Below are 20508 nucleotides of genomic sequence, written 5' to 3' on the forward strand. Positions count from 1 at the left end.
CAAGGAAGAAGAAAACAAAGAAGGATAAGAAAAAGAACAGAGGAAGAAAAGGACAAGGAAAAAGAAAATAAAGGAGGATAAGAAAAAGAACAGAGGAAGAAAAGGACATGGAAGAAGAAAACAAAGAAGGAAAGAAAAAGAACAGAGGAAGAAAACGACAAGGGAGAAGAAAACAAAGAAGGATAGGAAAAAAGAACAGAGGAAGAAAAAGACATGAAAGAAGAAAACAAAGAAGATAAAGATAAAGGAAAAGGAAAATAACGAAGGAAATGGGAAACACTAAACAGAAATGGGTGACGTAAAAGCCATGACAGATGATGAAAGAAAGGAAACAGAGGAAGAAAATTACATGAAAGAAGAAAACAAAGAAAGGATATGAAAAAGAACTATGAATTAACGATGGAAATGTGAGACAGAGAAATGGGGATCGCTGTCCTAGTAATGGATATGGTAAAGGGATGAGAACAGCAGAGGAAGGAGATAAAAAAAGAGGAAAATAACGAAATCTGGAAAATAGACCAAAGATAAGAGAGAGAATTACAGGAAGAGGAGGAGAAGGGGAATAAAACGAGAAAGAAAATAAACAAGGCAAAAGAGAAAGGAGTAAAATGATAAAAGGAAACAGTTAAAGGAAAGAGAATGAGAGAGCAAAAGATGAGGATAGGGAATATTAAGACAGGGAAAATGTTACGTATTCTCAAGGAAGGAAAACCAACGGAGAAGATAAATTAAAGTCGAGGTTTTAGAGAAAGTTGCTGAAGAAAGGAAGGAAGCGAAGGATTAAAGAGTGGAGGGAATGAAGAGACGAGGGAATATTAATAGAAGAATAAAAGGAGTGGTGGAGATGACGGGGATGGAGACTAGCGGAAGCAATTGGAAAGATGATAAGCTGGAGTGACGATAGAAAGAGATGAAAGAGAGGAGTAAAAATGAAGCTGTTACATAAAGAAAAAGATTAAAAAAAAGGAAAAAATGAAGGTGTTGCAAAATGAAAAAGAAAAAAAAGGATAAATAAAAATGAAGGTGTTAGAAAATGAAAAAGATTAAAGAAAAGAGAAAAATGAAGGTGTTGCAAAATGAAAAAAAAAAAAAGGGAAAATAAAAATGAAAGCTGTTAGAAAATTAAAAAGATAAAATATGAAAAGGAAAAAAGACTAAAAAGGAGTAAGACAAGAAAAATTAAACAGGGAAAAATTAACAAAACGGAATAATCGAGCAAAAATAACTTCTCTTCGGATCATTTGTCAGTTTCTATCCGCTAAGGCGCCGATTCTTCCTCCCGCGGCGAGCTCTCCTCCTCCATGACTGCCAGGAGCTGATTGGTGAACATGATCAGGTCCATGGCCCCGAACTGCCGCCCGTTGCAGAACAGACCGAATTGCAGGTTGCTGAAAGGCTCCCCGGCGTCCTCGGGCGTGGGGATGCCAAGTCTGATGGGCACGAGTTTGAGGCGTAGCGTGGAACAGCAGTCGTCGTCACACCCAGGCAAAAGTGCGGCTAGGAAGTTGCTGAGCGTCGTGCTGACCTCGAAAACGGTCGCTCCGTAGGCCACCCCGCAGGCCGTGACCTTCGAGCAGGCGGCCTTGGTTACCAGCTTGTCAAGGCGCAGGGACGCAGGCTTGGCGGAGGTGTTCGTCGTCAAGTCCTCGCCCGCCGCTTTCCAGCCGCGGCGGGGGAAGGAGAAGGAGGCTATGATCTTGTCGCGCCGCCCGAGGAAAGTCATGCGTCGGTGCGTGAAGGCGATCTCGTCCAAGGGGTGGAAGGCGCTGGGCATGTGCAGGGTGGCCGTGACCTTGTGGGCGGAGGAGCTGATGGGCATGTTGCAATGGCTCCACCCCAAAAGATTAATAAATAAATAGAAGAAGTAATAATAAATAAAATCTAAAATGGTCATATGCTTCCTTGTCCGTGTCTGCCTGGTCTCTGTATGTTGATATGCCTGTCTATGTGTTTGTTTACATTTCTTGTTTGTCTGTCTCTTCTTTTTGATTCACATCTTTCCTGCTGAACTGCTCTCTATGTCTTTATCTGCCTGCTTAAATGTATATATGTCTGTCTGTCTGCCTGTGTGTGTGTCTGTCTGTCTGTCGGTATGCTTGTCTGTCTGTCTGTCTGTCTGTCTGTCTGTATCTGTCGGTCGGTCGGTATGCTTGGCTGTCTGTCTGTCTATCAATGTCTGTTTGTCACTCTTATATGAAGCAGCCTCAATCTCTTCCTAACCGGTAAATGGTTTTCAAGACGTCACATCGACCACTAATCGCAAGCCAGCAAGTAACATCGCTATAGCTAGAGTAAAAATTAAATATAAGCAAAACGTATTAAGATTCAGTGCTTGCAGACTCGAATATATAACTGCAGAATTCACACAACACATTTTCTTTAGCATTCACCCCGCCTCACTCCCCTTGCATAATAGTTTCCACACTGCACCAAATTCTTTCTCACCAGCGTTGTTGTACGAGAAATGAGTTTCCACCCTCTCTACTTGACTAACATGATTCATTTAAAAACAAACTCGATTGCCGCTTCGTCCTACTTAATATTCGCCAAGGTAAAGCTGCAATGTATTGGTATAGTCGATTGATGTTGATTTGTTTAGGTTTGATGACAGACCACCTGATTTGGGGTCTATGTAGTCTGAACATCTATGTAAATCTATGTAAACTCTCTCTCTCTCTCTCTCTCTCTCTCTCTCTCTCTCTCTCTCTCTCTCTCTCTCTCTCTCTCTCTCTCTCTCTCTCTCTCTCTCTCTCTCTCTCTTCCCCCTGTTTGCCATGCAGTCGGCGGCGCGTTCAACGTCCACTGATTTCAAGGGCCGATGGACCCTCAAAGAACCTCCCGTCGAGTCACTTGGAAACAGTCATGAAAGCCCCGACTCACTTAATTCCCATCTTCCTTTTACCTTTATTTTCCGCTTCCCGTTTTCCTTCCGTTGTCTTTCCTTTAGTTTCCCTTTCCCGCTTTGTCATGTTCCTCCGTACCCGCGTTCTCATGTCCTCCTCCTCCTCCTCCTCCGCCTCCTCCTCCTCCTGTGGCCCTCTCTCTCTTCTCCTTTAAGCCTGGTGTGAGGGGTTGAGCGAGAGAGCAGTGCGAGTGAGAGCGAGAGGGAGAGGGAGGCAACCAGCTTTAAGGGCGAACTATCCTAAACATAAATACCACTTCTCCCAGCATCCCCACATTCTCTCTCTCTCTCTCTCTCTCTCTCTCTCTCTCTCTCTCTCTCTCTCTCTCTCTCTCTCTCTCTCTCTCTCTCTCTCTCTCTCTCTCTACCTCTCTCTCTCCCTCTCTCTCTACCTCTCTCTCTCTTTGTCTCTCCTCTCAACAGCCGCCCCTCGCAATCCATTCATGAGCTCATTCACCATTCTCGCAACGCTACAAGGAAGGAAGGAGCCGTGTGAGGGATGGTCAGTACCCACCCGTCAATACCTCTGCGAGCCATTGATGGAAGGGACTTGCTTTGTGGATGAGTGTCACGCGAACCGAATGATTGATCTCGAAGTGCCTAACGAACGGATGGACTTGACTCGGATGGCCTGCCAGATGGAGGGATATGCTTCTAGCGATTACAGAAACATACCAAGAACTAGACAAGAGATTTAGAAAAGACAACAAAGGAAAGACCCAGAGCTAAACGATATTGAAATAGACCAAGACAAGTGATATAAAAAGTACCTGTCAGACGCTGTTACACAGTTACACAGAATAAGCTGACATTTTACGAACTGGCTAATGAATATGAATAAATTGACTGACTTTTCTTAATCCCTGACTGACATATATTTTCTTTGCATGTGTTATACTGAGTGACTGACTTAACTGATTTGAGGGCTTATCTGATATTGACTGACTGACTGGTACTCTTTATCTTCTATCCCAAACTACCAGATTTTCCAATGCTAGGTTTTATAGATCTTATTAATTTACTAATAGGAATAAAAAATAGATAAGGTGTTTAATTAAGGCCTCTGATTTACCTGTGTTCTTTCTCCCTACATTTTAGCTGAAGTCAGGATCAGGAATTAAATTATTAGGTCCATAATTAATAAGCAAGGTTTTTTTATAGTATGTTCAAAGACTAATTTACCTCCTCCCTACCACTACTAACTACTAACTGCTACTAACCTCCATTTAGAACTGATCAACGAAATGACAATCTGATTTACTGACAAAATGACTAACTACTTTACTGATTGACTGATTGATGACTAATTCGCTTATTGACTGACGTATCCTACCTCTCCCTGACTGGAAACACTTCTCTTTTGGACTTCAAAACTAAGCTTCCTTCGGTTTCAGACTTCTGCACAAGTTCTGTTAGTTCACGGCAGGTTCACACAACGACTAAGATACAATATTCTTTCCTCAGATGGGACGCCGGGTTACTCGGGATCTGAAGGTAATTAGATAATCGGTTTTGGCCTGAAATTACTTAAGGAATGGTTTTATGTTTCTTATTGTTACTGACAGACCGAGTGAAGGATTGGCTTTTTTGTTTGTATTATAGGTGTATAATTTTTTTCCCTATACACTATCGAATTGGTTGATATCCGCATTTATGATATTCTTTAACTGAGGTCCGACTAACCAGCGGACGGATTGCTTTCTTCCTTTTAATAGTTGCATGTGAGTAACCTTCTAATTACCCTTTTACCATTAACTAACCAACCTTTTTAATTAACTTACCTTTTCAACAGGACTAATTAATCGGCTGAACGTCTGATTTTTTTCCACTTAACATTGACTAAGTTAAGTTACTGATGGTCTGTTCGCTTGAATATTTGGACTGATTGGGTGGCTGACGTCAAGCCTTCCCGTTATGCATCGCTAATTAACTAGAGAAGGGAGCTATCCAATAAGAACCAACCAGCTAACCATTACCGACATGTATACAGAAGATAAGGTACTGAAAAAACAGTTTCCACCGAACATGCTTACTAAGAATTAATAATCACATGAGCTTCAAGGGCGAGAACACTCCATTGGCATAATATAGCGGCTTTAGTAAATCTCACGCCACGGGTATAATGGCTTCAGTAAATCAAGACTCGCGGCTTAATGGGCTTAATATTTAACGGTGTCCATCCGCCTAGTGAAACACGCAGCACACACACCATAGACTTACACGGCGGCACACACACACACACACACACACACACACACACACACACACACACACACACACACACGAAATTAACTTACACAACAGCGAGATTTGGTTATTTTTGATTCTACGACACTAGAAAAAAGGAAAAATTATGAATAAACAAACCAATTAGTGCGATTAATGATATAGATGATCGATATATTTGCTTGAGTTTAGAAGTGATATGTTGATGTAATTTATTTTGTTTTTACTACTACTACTACTACTACTACTACTACTACTACTACTGATACTACTACTACTACTACTACTACTACTACTACTGATACTACTACTACTACTACTACTACTACTACTACTACTACTACTACTACTACTACTACTACTACTACTACTACTACTACTACTACTACTACTACTACTACTTCACCACTTGCCTCCGTTCTCCCAACAAACTCATTTTTCTCCAATACATCTCAAACTCTTCCTCACCCCCTCTTCCTCTTCCTCTTCCTCCTCTTCCTCTTCCTCCTCCTCCATGCGGCATTACCCCCAATATCTTCTCCGTTACACTCCATCAGCCCCTCCTCCTCCTCCTCCTCCGCCTTCTCCTCCTCCTCCTCCTCCTCCTCCTCCTCCTCCTCCTCCTCCTCCTCCTCCTCCTCCTCCTCCTCCTCCTAAACAACTTCCGCAACCACTTCTTTGGATTATAATCAAGTGTTATTCAGGCAGTAGAGCGAGAGAGAGAGAGAGAGAGAGAGAGAGAGAGAGAGAGAGAGAGAGAGAGAGAGAGAGACGGTAACTACACACAGACAGACAGACATACAAGCAGGGCAAGAGGAAAGCAAGGAGAGAGAGAGACAGAGAGAGGGAGAGAGAGCGAGGGAGGGAAGGAAGGATGGAGATAGAGGAGTGAGGGCGGGAGGGAGGGAGGGAAGGAGGCGGGCGGGAGGGCATCCACAGCTCCGAGGGCAGTGTGTTGGTGCGGCCGCGGCGGGAGGGTGTGTGGCTAGGCGCTCACAAGTCTTCCCGTAGGTGACCCAGGCTGTCTTCCCGTCCCCTCCCGCCCCTTCCCGTCCCTTCCCGTCGCGTCTCGGTCCCGTTCCGTCTCATTACTCGCACATAGAATTCTCACGACTGGTTCATTGCCGTGCTTATCCTGTGCTTATCCTGTCTTCCCGTCACTTCCCGTCCCTTTCCCGCCCCTTTCCCGCCCCTTTCCATCTCATTACTTCTACCCACAACCCTTCCAACCGTGAAGTGTCGTGACAATGCAAAAATAGAAAAAATCAAGCTGTCATTCTGATATTTTTTTTTCCTTTCCTTCCCTTCCTCTTCCTTTCCTGTCCCTTTCCCGTCCCTTTCCCGTCTCGTTTCTCGTGCTCACATTCCAGTCAGCCCGTCAAGTGTCGTCAAAATCATGCAAAAACAAAAGGAAAACAAAGAAAAAGTTGTCCTCTCGTCTTTTCCTTGATCTTTCCCCATTTTCCCTCTTAACAATCACACTCACCCACTCAACCTGTGACCTGAAGTGACCTGAAGCAAAGTGACCTGAAAATTATACAAGAAAAAACATATAAACAGAGAAACAAAACAGATTCCCTCGCGTGCAAATGACCACATTGCTGACAGAGTGAATTTAGTGGGTCAGGGAGGAGGAGACGGCAAGAAAGTGACGGTAGGAAAAAAAAATACAGGAAAAAGGAAAACAGTGTGAATTCGTGTTCTTGAAGCGAGAGTAACAGTGACACAGAGCTTTGGTGTGGATGGCTGGATGCTGGAGGATCGGAACACAGCACCGGCCATCCATTCATCCATCCGTGTGCGTGAGAGTGAGTGAGAGAGAGAGCGAGTGGAACCGGAAACACTGCGAAAAGGCATAAGTGAAGCGAATGTGTTGCAGAGCGAGGCAGCGACAGTGGTATCGTTTGTTTTGTGTTGTTGATATTACACCACCAACAGTACACGTCCCATACTCGTCCTTTACCAGTCCCTTCACCCCTTCCATTACCATCGCTATTACCTTACATGAGAGGCAAAAGGGGGAAAGTTTAAAGCTGAGAGGAACGAAAAAAAAGGAACATAGGGTACATGACAATTAGAAAGGGTTGGGAGTAGGTGAGGGAGTGAACAGAGGCAGGGAAAGGGATCAATTAGAGGAGGGAAGAAAGGGAAAAAGGGAAAAGGATGAGAAAATAAGGCCATGAGAAACGAAAAAGAGACAATTATGAAAAAAAGAACTAGGAGGCAAAAAATAAAGAGAAAGTGGGTTAGAAAATTTGGGAAAGGTAAGGAAAAGAAAAAAGGGATCAAGTAGAGAAGGGAAGAAAGGGAAAGGGGAATAGGTTAAGGGAACACGGGCCAAAGGAAAGGAAAACAGGAAAACAGGAAAATGAAGCTAAAAGACATAAAAAAGGGAAAATGGGACAGAGAATTTACGATAGGGAATGAAAAACAGACAAAATAAAAAGGCAAGATTAGGAGTAGAGGAAACAGCAACGGGGAAGGAAATAGAGGGGACGGGATAAAAGAAAAAAAAATTATAAAGAAGTATAGAGACAGGAAACTGGGAATATTGGGGTGGAGAACAAGAGAGAATGGAGGAGGGATAACAGTAAGGAAAAATAATATGCAGGGAAAGGCAGAAAGTTAAAAAAAACGAGGAGAGGAGGAAAAGAAAATCACTAAACATATGAGGAATAGAGAACGAAAACAGCTGATATTGGGACACGGCAACCAAGAGGAAAACAAAATAAAACAGAAACAAATGAAATCGAAAAAAATGACAAACTAGTGAGGAAACAGGGAATGAAGATAAACAACAGGAATATGAAGGAAGGAAAAAAACTCGAGTACTGAGATATATAAAAAAAAAACATTAGGAGGAATAAAAAAAAAAGGGGAAAATGAGAATGGAAAAGTGACACCATAGACAAAAAAGGAGAATTAAAGACCCATAGAAACAGGGAAACAGGGATTAGGAGGAAGGGGGAAGGGAAAGAGAGGAAAACAAGGAAAACATAGATAAAAAGGGGAATGGAAAAGTGACACAATAGCCAAAAAAAAGGAGACTTAAAGACCCATAGAAACAGGGAAACAGGGATTAGGAGGAAGGGGAAGGGAAAGAGAGGAACACAAAGAACACAGGAACACTAGGCAAGGATGAAAAAGGCAAAGGGAAAGAAAATAGGGAAAAAGAAGAGAGGGAGAAAATAGACGAGAAAGCCCGCCAGCAGCAACACCATCTGAGGACAAGCCACAGAAGCCACTGACCTGCTAAGCCCCCCGGCCAGCCCTCAGACCCTACTCCTTGCCCCCCCTCAGCCCTATCCCAGCCCCTTCAAACCCAATCCCAGCCTCCCTCAGCCCTCAGCTCCTTCCCAACTCCCATTCAGCTCCTTCCCATTCTCCCTCAGCTCAATCTCAGCCCCTTCAAACCCAATCCCAGCCTCCCTTACCCCTCAGCTCCTTCCCAACTCCCATTCAGCCCCTTCCCATTCTCCCTCAGCTCAATCTCAGCCCCTTCAAACCCAATCCCAGCCTCCCTTAGCCCTCAGCTCCTTCCCAACTCCCATTCAGCCCCTTCCCATTCTCCTCAGCTCAATCTCAGCCTTCAACAACCCAGCCTCCCTCAGCCCTCAGCTCCTTCCCAACTCCCATTCAGCTCCTTCCCATTCTCCCTCAGCTCAATCTCAGCCCCTTCAAACCCAATCCCAGCCTCCCTTAGCCCTCAGCTCCTTCCCAACTCCCATTCAGCCCCTTCCCATTCTCCCTCAGCTCAATCTCAGCCCCTTCAACCCCAACCCAGCCTCCCTACAGCCCTCAGCTCCTTCCCAACTCCCATTCAGCCCCTTCCCATTCTCCCTCAGCTCTATCCCAGCCCCTCCAACCCTAACCCAACCTCTCTTAGCATTATCCCACCTCTCTCAAGCCCATTCTAGACCCTCACAGCTTTATCCTAGTTCCCATTCTCTCCTCTCCTGGCTGCTCTCACCTCCATGCAATCTGCCATACTCAGTTCCCAACCCATCACTCAACCCCTCACCTCCATCAAGCCCTTTAACTTATATCAGCCCCCAATCAGTCATCCTCAGTCCCCTTCCTGATAGTTTTCAGACCCCTACTAAGTTCCCCTGTTCCCTTCTTCAACCAGTCCTCCTCAACTCTTTCCAATCAATCACTTTCATTCCCCTAGTCATCCTTAGCCCTTCAATCCAGCCCCTATTCAGTTCTCTTTTGTCCTTACTTCGACCAGTCCTCTTCAACACATTCCAATCAGACCCTCTCATCCTCTAAGTCTAAGACACCCTCGACCCCCTCAATCCAGCCCCTATTCAGTTCTCCATCGTCCCTACTTCGACCAGTCCTCTTCAACCCTCTCCAATCAGACACTCATCCTCTAAGTCACCCTCAACCCCTTCAATCCAGCCCCTATTCAGACCCCCACCCATGCTTTCCCACCGCTTCTCGCTCCCCGCACCCCTCCTATCAGTTCTCAATCTCCTGCCAGTCTTCCTTTCCCCTCTCCCGCCTCTCTCTTTCCAACCCCCTCCTACCCTCTCGGCACCCCCCTCCCCCTCAGCCCCTCCCTTCCCTCAGGCCAGGCAAGAATGACGCACTAACCTCACCTCACCCCGCCACGGACAGGACGAGACTAAGGAATACATCCGCCTCGCACCGGTGTTGAGAAAAGTTTCCGTTATGTTTGTTTCATTTTTTACCCACTATGTTATATTCAGTGTGGCATCATATATTCACTGAGTCACCTTAGTTGTGGTATATTCACGAAGGTATTTTTTTCACTGCGATTTATTTTTTTTTTATTTATTTATTTTTTTTTTTTTTTTTTTGTCCATGAATATGTACGCATCATATGACAATTATTGCACGATTTTCTAATAATGCAAAACAATACACTTCTTCTTTGACGAGGGCAGCGCGAGGGTGGCAGGACTGCATTATACCTGTGTAAATTTAGACATAACGACGTACTCTCTCGTGAACGATAAACATTTGATTCAGTCAGTCTATATTGCGCTTTTGTTTCACGATTTTCTAATAAAACAAACAGTATACTTCTTCTTTGACGAGGGGAGCGCTAGGGTGGCAGGAAGGTGGTACACTAACCCTCCAATATACCTGTATAAATTTAGACATAACGACGTACACTCTCGTAAACGATAAATATTTCATTCAGTAAACAATAGTCATTTTATTCACTGGGTCTGTATTGCGCTTTTATTTAGCTACAATATCAGCAGCGAGAGCGCACAATGCCCCACAACATGACACCACATCAACAAACGTCCAGGTTTCATTAACACTTTCATCACCGCATTGCCACACAAACAGGCATTTCACATCCCTCAAAAAAGTGTAATTTTCGGTTGTTCACACACATAAAAGATAATTGATATAAAAAAATGGTGCGCGCGTTATGCATGCACCATTTTTCATAATCATGGTAATATTTCCTTGTGGATAAATAAACGTACCACACAACACAAATCACCTACATAAATCGAGACGCGCTAATCTCATATCAGGACACCTCTTCTCCCGAAATTGACCTCTCTTTCGGCCACCTCTTTTGATTCTCTTTTGTAGGAGCAGCGAGTAGCGGGCTTTTTTTTATTATTGTTTCCTTTTTTGTGCCCTTGAGCTGTCTCCTTTGTTGTAAAAAAAATCCGAGAAATGCGCAAAGAGGAATGGAGAGGAAAATGCTGAAAATAACGCGCTAATCAAGGCTGCCAGATGGTCGTGCTCAGGCGCTTGTATTCGTCGATTTCCAACCCTCAAACTCTCTCTTCCACCCCTTTAACTGGTTTTATATAGAGTTATCGTTAAAATGGTTAATTATTGGTGTTTCGTGGCAATAGTCATGGGTGAGAAACCGGTAAAAACGATGCTCTGAGTACGATAATCTGGTAACGTTGGCGCTAATATAAAAATGCGTAAAGAGGAATGGAGAGGCAAGTGCTGGGAATACAATGGAAAGATATACAGTACGCAACATAGATAAGGGAACAGATAAAGGTTGAACATACTCTAAAAACAAACTATAATAAGTGGACTTGGGCAGCTCACATAGAAGAGATAACAAATGAATAGCGAGAGCAAGAGAGGCGCATCTCATGAATTGCAGAAATCATATGCAGACAGAAACGAGGCGGAAAGGACATTAAAACAGTTCCAGGAGCGGGATGGAGTGCACTAACATCGCACTAACATCAGAGAGAGAGAACAGCGAGAAATCCTTTGTTCTGCAGCCGGCTAATACATCATAAAGGCGGAAAATAATGATGAAAATAAACAAAAAAATTACGTTAGAAGGCATCCAAAGCTATAACATCAAAGTCTACGTATCTTTAGAGTAGAATTTCATCGTAGTATTTTCACAGTAGTATTTCTTATAGTCGCACTTTCACCGTAGTATTTGAAATTAAAGATAAAAAAACGATTCTTACCAGTAACACAATAACACGTGGAATATAAGCTGATAATGATGATGAAAATAAATGAAGCTTAAATATAAAAAGCTATAAAAATCACCATTCTGCAATCCTTCAATTCTCTTTCCAGTCACTCTGCAATCCTTCAATACACTTTCCTGTCACTTTTCAATCATTCAATACACTTTCCTGTCACTCTGCAATCCTTCAATACACTTTCCTGTCACTTTGCAATCCTTCAGTACACTTTCCTGTCACTCTGCAATCCTTCAGTATACTTTCCTGTCACTCTGCAATCCTTCAGTATACTTTCCTGTCACTCTGCAATCCTTCAATACACTTTCCTGTCACTCTGCAATCCTTCAATACACTTTCCTGTCACTCTGCAATCCTTCAATACTTTCCTGTCACTCTGCAATCCTTCAATACACTTTCCTGTCACTCTGCAATCCTTCAATACACTTTCCTGTCACTCTGCAATCCTTCAATACACTTTCCTGTCACTCTGCAATCCTTCAATACACTTTCCTGTCACTCTGCAATCCTTCAATACACTTTCCTGTCACTCTGCAATCCTTCAATACACTTTCCTGTCACTCTGCAATCCTTCAATACACTTTCCTGTCACTCTGCAATCCTTCAATACACTTTCCTGTCACTCTGCAATCCTTCAATACACTTTCCTGTCACTCTGCAATCCTTCAATACACTTTCCTGTCACTCTGCAATCCTTTAATACACTTTCCTGTCACTCTGCAATCCTTCAGTATACTTTCCTTTCACTCAACAGTCCTTCAATAAACTTTCCTGTACAATATAATTCACAGCAGAAAGTAATCGTAACATTCCCACAGTCGTATTCCAACATATGAAAGACAAAACATACATTCCATATTAACACAAAACACGTGGAACAGAAAAACAATCTAACCTTACTTTTCCCGGGCATAAAAAACACACCAGACAAGCCCGCGCGAATGTGGATGAATTAAGCCGCGTAAAAATATGTAAAGAGCCGGAGTTCGAGGTAATGTCACCCTTTACCCCTAAATCGCTGACTTTAGGGCCTCAACGTTTTCTTTCCCCCACATTAAGGAAAGTCGGAAGGGTAAACTGCGCCACATTTACTCGATACACAGCCACACGCGCCCCCGAGCTCCGTCTGCTGTGTACTAAGGCGCGGCGGAGGGGGAAAAAGGAAAGGAAAATGTTGGAGAAAAAATTGACATACATAAGAAAAAGAGAGAAAAGATCAAGAAAGAATAAAAAAGAAAGAAGAAATAGAATGAATGAGTGAATGAGTGAATGCATGAGTGAATGACAAAGAAAAAAAAGAAAGAAAAAGAAAGAGAATTAGAGAAAGATAAAGAGAAAAAGAAAGAGAAAGGAGAGAAAAAGAAAGAAAAAAAATGAAGGAAGGAAATCAAAGGAAAGAAAGAAAGAAAACAAAAAAAGCAGAAAGAAAGGAACAAACAAACAAAGAAAAGAGAGAGAGAGAGAGAGAGAGAGAGAGAGAGAGAGAGAGAGAGAGAGAGAGCAGGTAGGCGCGTCTCACCTGCCGCTAATGAGGTTCTGACGTGCCGGACGGACAGGTGTGTGGAGGCGAGGCAAGCCGAGGCCACGCGAGGGAAATTTGACTGACTAACGGACGGACGGATTGACTGACTCACTGATTTCAAGGTATACGGAGTTACGTTTAGGTGTACGGCTCAATGACTGACTGCATGACTGATTTGACCGACTGTATGGCTGACGAACTGACGGAATGACTGACTTCATAAATGAGTAAATGACTGATTGATTGAATAACTAAGAGGTTGAAGAACTTTAGTACATGGGTGACTGAGTGAATGACTGAATGACTGGTATACCAAAGGATCCACTAAATGACTGACTGACTGACTGAACAACTGTCAGATCCAATGAACGAATGACTGACTGAATAACTTAATGATTGAATGAATAGGTGAGTCATTGACAGATTGATGAATGATTGGATGAGTGACTAATTAATTGAATGAATGACTGCGTGCTTAACTGAATAACTGACTGGCTGAATGGCTGACTGAATGACTGAATGAATGATTGATTGACTTTCAGAGTGTGACGGACTGACTGATAAAATTCTGGAGGGTCTGTAAGTGACGTTAATTACGGATTGATCTGAGGTAGCGGTTTATTGGCTGACTTCTTGGCGAGATGCGTGACTGGCTGAGTTTTAGTCTTACTGGGTTATTAACGTTTTCTCTGAGTGGCTGAGCAGCTGATAATGTGACGGAAAGGTCGAATATTTATATGATTTGATTAACTTGTTGAATGAAAATAATGTCACAGTAAATGATCACTTCAGAGATGAGTGACTATAATTTCAGGCCACCTGGCAGAAAGGCACTGTGAGAATATTATTGTGGAGGTGCCGAATGACTGCACGAGAGAAGCCGAGTAATTAAGGGAATGAAAAGAGCGGAGTGAGGACGTGCGTGCAGGCTGGTGCATCCGCAACTAGTATGGAGGTGTGGAAAGGCTGAGCGAATGAGAGAAATGGACAGACAGAGTGAATAAGAGGAGCTGAGTGAGGATGTGAGTGCCTGTTCGTGCGTTTTGAATTGGAAGAATTTTAAATCATATATCCAGCAGTTTACACCGCCGCAAACGGGTCACGAAAACCAAGCATTAAAATTATTGATAAAGATCTTACTAAAATACGATAAAGTTCTGACAAAAAATGCCGTAATAGCAATTGATTTCTTTACAGATATTAGCATAAAATAAATATGTTTCGTCTTCTCTCCATGAAATCGTAAAAGCTTAAATACTTTATGATAAACCGCGCAGGGATATTTCAGATTTATTCGAAAGACCTTTCCTTCCTCTCTAATAGTCATGTGGAGCTGGGAATTATGGTAAAAGCTGAAATAAGCAAAATAACACGGAAACCCACTAAACGATTCCACGGTGCTGAACACGAACCGTTTAACTATTGCCAATGCTATCATAGGAATAAATAAGCAAGTAGATTAATAAGGAAATATACGAGAAAAAAAGTACATAAACAATTGAATATCCAAGAATTATAATGAATAACGTAATGAACAAGACGACCAGTACAACCCAGCCGGTGTCCGACATAAGCCGTTTAACAACACTCCTTTCCAATGTTATAAAAGTAGTAAATAAATAAGTTGATAAGAAAATAGATCTAAATAAGTAGATAAAAAAATACATAAACAAATAAATAAACAAAATAAAATACTAAGGTTATGAACACGACTACCAGAAAAATACATATAAATAGATAAGTGCATATATTTTTTTTACATCAGAGGACACGGGTCAAGGGAAACAAAAAAGGTACAAGTAAAGAGTAGCCAAAAGAGAGGTCAATTTCGGGTGGATAGGTGCCTTGATACACTCTATAAATGATATAACGTTATGAAGACACCCGTACAATAGATATGAATGAATAAATACAATAAAGAAAAACGGTAGGGCACGGTCAGCAGTACAGCGTGAGCCGAGTATCGAGGTCAGACTCCAGGATGAGGCTGTGGTGTGACCGTGTGAGTCAGTGCTCGGCGTGTTCTCGGCGGCGTCATGTGTCTCCCTAAAGGGCACGGCTCCCGCGTGGCCGCCGAGTGTCCCTTCCCCTTGCGGCCGAGACACACGCACGGCTGGGGACGGTGGGAAGGCGAGGGCAAACGGGGGGGTGGGGGGAAGGTACGACTAATTGACGAAGTATAAGAAGTGAAATAAATAAATGAAAAAATAAAGGTATGAAAAGAAAGATACATAGGTAGACAGATAGAGATTGATACATACAAAAATAGAGAAGAAAATGGATAAATAGATAAATACGTAGATAGATAGATAGATAGACAAAGATAAATGGATGGATATAGAAGAAATAAGCAAATAAGTTATGAAAAAAAATAGATACATAGGTAGACATAGAGATTTATACATACATAAATAGAAAATAGATAAATAGATAGATAAATAGATAAATAGATGGATAAATAGATAAATAGACAGGTAGATAGATAGACAAATAGATAGATAAATAAATAGATATAGAAAAAATAAGCAAATAAATTAAGAAAAAGTACAAAAAAGCAGAAAACATAAATAGGCAAGTTATATAGATAGATAAATCGACTGAATAATATATACAGATAGATAAACAATTAGAGATAGACAGACCGCAAAACCAAATACTACACAAAAATATTCAAATACCAAAATTACCGGCAAGATAACAAACAGGTGCGCTTAATTGTCGTCTGAACCCGCATATACTCGACACTGGTAAAATTAATTATTGGAAAGAAAGTAGTTTTTTTGGGGTTATATTTTAAACTCTCTCTCTCTCTCTCTCTCTCTCTCTCTCTCTCTCTCTCTCTCTCTCTCTCTCTCTCTCTCTCTCTCTCTCTCTCTCTCTCTCTCTCTCTCTCTCTCTCTCTCTCTCTCTCTCTCTCTCTCTCCTCCACACGTGCTCTGGACTCTCCTCTCTCTCTCTCTCTCTCTCTCTCTCCACTCCACCTTTCACCTGCACGCCGTCGTAAATTGTATGTATGTGTGTGTGTGTGTGTGTGTGTGTGTGTGTGTGTGTGTGTGTGTGTGTGTTTGAATAGCTTGCTTTTTTGTGTGTTTTATGGGTGACACGCGCGCAAAAAGTGTGATTGTAATGTGTTAGTGTGTTGTGTTTTGTGGTCAATAAACTATAGCTATTGACGTGTGTTTGTGTGCGTGTGCGCGTGCGTGTATGTGTGTGTGTGTGTGTGTGTGTGTGTGTGTGTGTGTGTGTGTGTGTGTGTGTATACCACCCAAAAACGATACGTAATTAAGGTTGTCAACACCAGGTGGGATGGGAAAAGGGCAGGTAAGGTTAAAGGTAAAAAAAAGGTGAGAGAGGGACAGAGAACCAGGTAGAAACACAAGAGGGAAAAGGTGTAACGAGAATCCTAACACGGAGGATCAGTAGGGGAAGGAAAGGGTGAGGGAGGAGGATTAAATAAAGGGAAAGTAGGCGTGAAAGAGAGATAAAGGATGAGATAGGAAAAAACAGGGAGTGAGATGGAATAAGAGGAGATAAAAAGAGCGATACAAGTAAGGAGCGTGTTAAGGAGAAACTCGAGAGGGGATAAAGAAACGAGAACAGAGGTTGGAGGTGCAGATAAGGGAAGAGGGAGGCACAGAGAAGGTAAGAAAGGGGAGATAAGTCAAGAAGGTGTCAGGAGTAAACAGGAGACGGAGCAGGAAGAGGAAGGAAGAGAGGGAGAGATAAATATTCGGGCGAGGTGACATGGTTTCCGAGGTGATGAAAAGAGGAGGAGGAGGAGGAGAAGGAGGAGGAAGAAGAGGGATAGTTAACATGAGTCTAGAAGGAGGGAAAAAAAGAATACAAGGATGGAGAAGAGAGAGAAAAGAAGAGAGAAGAGGTAAAATTATATGAACTTAAAGGAAGAGGAAAACGAAGAGCAATGCGTGCCTGAGGAAGAGGAGGATGAAGAAGAGGAAGAAGAGGAGGAGGAGGAGGATGAAGAAGAGGAAAAAGAGGAGGAGGAGGAGGAAGCAGAGGATGAAGAAGAGGAAGAAGAGGAGGAGGAGGAGGAAGAAGAGGATGAAGAAGAGGAAGAAGAGGAGGAGGAGGAGGAAATAGGTATCACATCAGAAGGTAGAGGAGGGGGAGGGGAGGGAGGGTTTGGGGGGGTGTCAGGTAACATACAGGTAAGGGAAGGAGAGGACAAGGTGAGGCGGAAGAGACCCTGGTGGTGGTGGTGGAGGTGGAGGTGGTGGTGGTGGTGGAGGTGGTGGTGGTGTACATGTTAAAGCTGAACGCCCGTATCTTGCTATCCCGGTGTTGCCCCGCTGTCAACACCGCCCACACACCTAACCTCCCCCCCCTTCCCCCCTCCCCAGTCCACCCCCAGCTTTATCCTCCCCACATCCCTTCACCTACACGTAAATCCGAAACTCAGCCCGTCACCCACGTCTCCTCCCCCCTCTCGACTCCCCCCTTCACCCCTTCTCCCCTCAAATCCCTCCCTGATGCCAAGGTATAGAAAAGCGTGAGACTTGCAAAGGAAATGTAAAGATTGGTATATGTGTTTTCTTCGTTCTTCAATCATAACAAACACAAACACAAACACACACACACACACACACACACACACACACACACACACACCTTTAGTCATTACCGGACATCAAGGCAAATTAAACGCCCAGCTCTCATGGCCGTATCGTAAAAACGTTCCGCGACAGCTGTTCACATTTCACTCGTTCCACGGAGATCACAAACAATTTCCCCGCGGATAAAAAAAATGCATTTCACCAACCATTTAATATATTTTTACGTGCCTGAACTGCGCGCTCCATTAAAAAAAAAAAGTGCAGTTAAAACTCACGGACGGGATTCGCTTAGAGGAAGACTTCAACGATTGCACTTACCATCACGATCATAGACCGACAATTGAAGGATTACACTCACCATTACGAACGTGAACTGACAATTGTGCTCGGTATTGTGTATAGAAAGGAGGACTCTCGTTCATCATTATAAATTTAAAAGAACAGTCATCTCGTTCGGTTTTAAAAGTAAACAATGAAGGTTTTACTCCACGCCAGCAGCGAAACCGACAATTTAGAAGAGCGGGTATGTAAATTTTGGGAGGCGTCGAGGATGCTGGGAAAGGAAGAGGAAGTGAGACGAAGCGAGACAGGTATAAACTATCGGCTTCTCTCTCTCTCTCTCTCTCTCTCTCTCTCTCTCTCTCTCTCTCTCTCTCTCTCTCTCTCTCTCTCTCTCTCTCTCTCTCTCTCTCTCTCTCTCTCTCTCTCTCTCTCTCTCTCTCTCTCTCTCTCTCTCTCTCTCTCTCTCTCTCTCTCTCTCTCTCTCTCTCTCTGCCCATAACACGTCCAGGTGAGGCCAGCTCCTCCCCTTATCGGGCTCTATTACTAATCAATAATTCCCATCTTCGCACCTGGTCCACCTGCTTGCCCTCGCCTTGACTCCCCGACGATGAAGTGGGAGTGATTTGAATCTGTATTTGACTCGGGTAAAACTTGCATATATCTCTGTATTTACTCCTAATGGTAGATGTGCGAGTATCGGTTAGGGCTGCAAAGGGTGGGGAAGTTTCCGTAAAAATAGAGTTTTCATGGATAACTTCCGGGAATTTGTTTTGTATTAATAATCAACAAAGAATGACCTCTCTCTGTTGTATATAAAGTATCATTAGTAAGGAAGCATATACGAATGTTCTGTGTCAAGACCTATACCAACTGTTTGGAAACGCAACACAAGATTTCTGGCTTTCGATCTCTCTACAACTCTATAAATAAAAAAAATAAAAAATGAATACCTAATTAAAACTGCAGTCATTGCTTCAACATTTCCTATTATGAAAACAATTACACGAGCACAACATTTATTTAAAACCCAGATCATTATAAAAACTACAATATTGCTTAAAAAGTCTACTAAATTCCAGTTAAAAAAATAAAATAATGCGTGAATCATAATATAGTTACTGAATCATTTTTTTAAGAATAAAGAAAATATTTACATCATTTGAGATTCGTGCGGACCTTAAAATCCATGCACTTTAAATACTGGAATAAGGTTAAAGGTGTGTGTGTGTGTGTGTGTGTGTGTGTGTGTGTGTGAGAGAGAGAGAGAGAGAGAGAGAGATAGAGAGAGAGAGAGAGAGAGAGAGAGAGAGAGAAGGGAAGGGGTGGGAAATGGGCTGGTAAGTGAGGGAAGGGGAGGGAAGGGAGTTGAGAATTATTTGATATCTGTAAACCATGTAATAAAAGGGGAGGAGAGAGGGAGAATAGACGAGGAGGGGAGAGAGGGGAGAAGAGAAAAGAGAGAAGAGGGGAAGGGGGAGGATATGGAGAGAAGCGTGTCATGGAGAGGAAAAGAGATAGCAAGAGAGAAAAAGGTAAATAAAGAGAGGTAACGTCCTTCAGAGAGAGAGAGAGAGAGAGAATGTGTAAACGGTTTTCGATATTATTCGGAAAATAATTAATACTAATTACGGACCGCAACTCTAAATTAACCTCTCTCTCTCTCTCTCTCTCTCTCTATCTCTCTCTCTCTCTCTCTCCACCATTCACAACCAGCAACAAATAATCGATGGAAGAGAGAGAGAGAGAGAGAGAGAGAGAGAGAGAGAGAGAGACAGAGAGAGAGAGACAGAGAGAGAGAGAGAGAGAGAGAGAGTGGTGCCTTGTCCCATTGTTGTTGTTTCGTTGTTTTCTCTTGACCTCCTTTTCTCCGGCTCTTCCAGTTCTGTGGGTCACTCTAGCCTCGACATTACGCCCCCTCTCTCTCTCTCTCTCTCTCTCTCTCTCTCTCTGTATTGTAGGGTTATCTGAACATGATCAATACGCCGAATGTAGGTTTTATGCTTCTATTTCTCTCTCTTGCTGTTTCTGCTTCTGTTGCTCCTCCTTCTTGTTCTTTTTACTGTTCTCCATGTTATTGTTCTTTATTATGTTCCTCCTCTAAAATGTTGTCACGGATTTTCATTTTGTACGGAATTATTTACCTCAGACGAGTTACTCCACCGAGGTTAACATTCATTCATCTACTACTACTACTACTACTACTACTACTACTACTACTACTACTTTCACTACAACTACTAATGTGTACTGTTTTCATCACCCACGTCTTCCTCTTCATCCTCCTCCTCCTCCTCCCCCCCCCCCCCCTACCACCACCAGTCGCTTTCCTCCCTTAACTTTTTTTCTGGACGTTATCTTCTGGGAACGAGTTTTTAATGAAGGATAAGAGTCTTTTGTCCCTACGGTGACGTCACGACCCTGCCACCTGTCCTGACCTGACCTCGATGACCCAGTTTGTGTGTGTGTGTGTGTGTGTGTGTGTGTGTGTGTGTGTGTGTGTGTGTGTGTGTGTGTGTGTGTTCGTCTCGGAATTTCCTG

General features: G+C 42.9%; 2 long non-coding RNA genes across 2 annotated transcripts in view; one reads left to right on the forward strand and one right to left on the reverse strand.

Moving 5' to 3' along the window:
- The window catches only part of LOC126994923 (uncharacterized), a 146049-nt gene that overhangs the window by 105334 nt on the left and 20207 nt on the right, over positions 1 to 20508 (forward strand). Inside the window, exon 3 of the long non-coding RNA XR_007749741.1 lies at positions 4367 to 4396. This is a non-coding gene — a long non-coding RNA (uncharacterized LOC126994923). The remainder of the gene's footprint in view (positions 1 to 4366; positions 4397 to 20508) is intronic.
- Positions 1 to 20508, reverse strand: part of LOC126994932 (uncharacterized) — a 169273-nt gene that overhangs the window by 65603 nt on the left and 83162 nt on the right. The window lies entirely within an intron of this gene.

This window comes from Eriocheir sinensis, chromosome 7 (genome assembly GCF_024679095.1).
Source record: "Eriocheir sinensis breed Jianghai 21 chromosome 7, ASM2467909v1, whole genome shotgun sequence".
In the NCBI taxonomy this organism is placed as follows: domain Eukaryota; kingdom Metazoa; phylum Arthropoda; class Malacostraca; order Decapoda; family Varunidae; genus Eriocheir; species Eriocheir sinensis.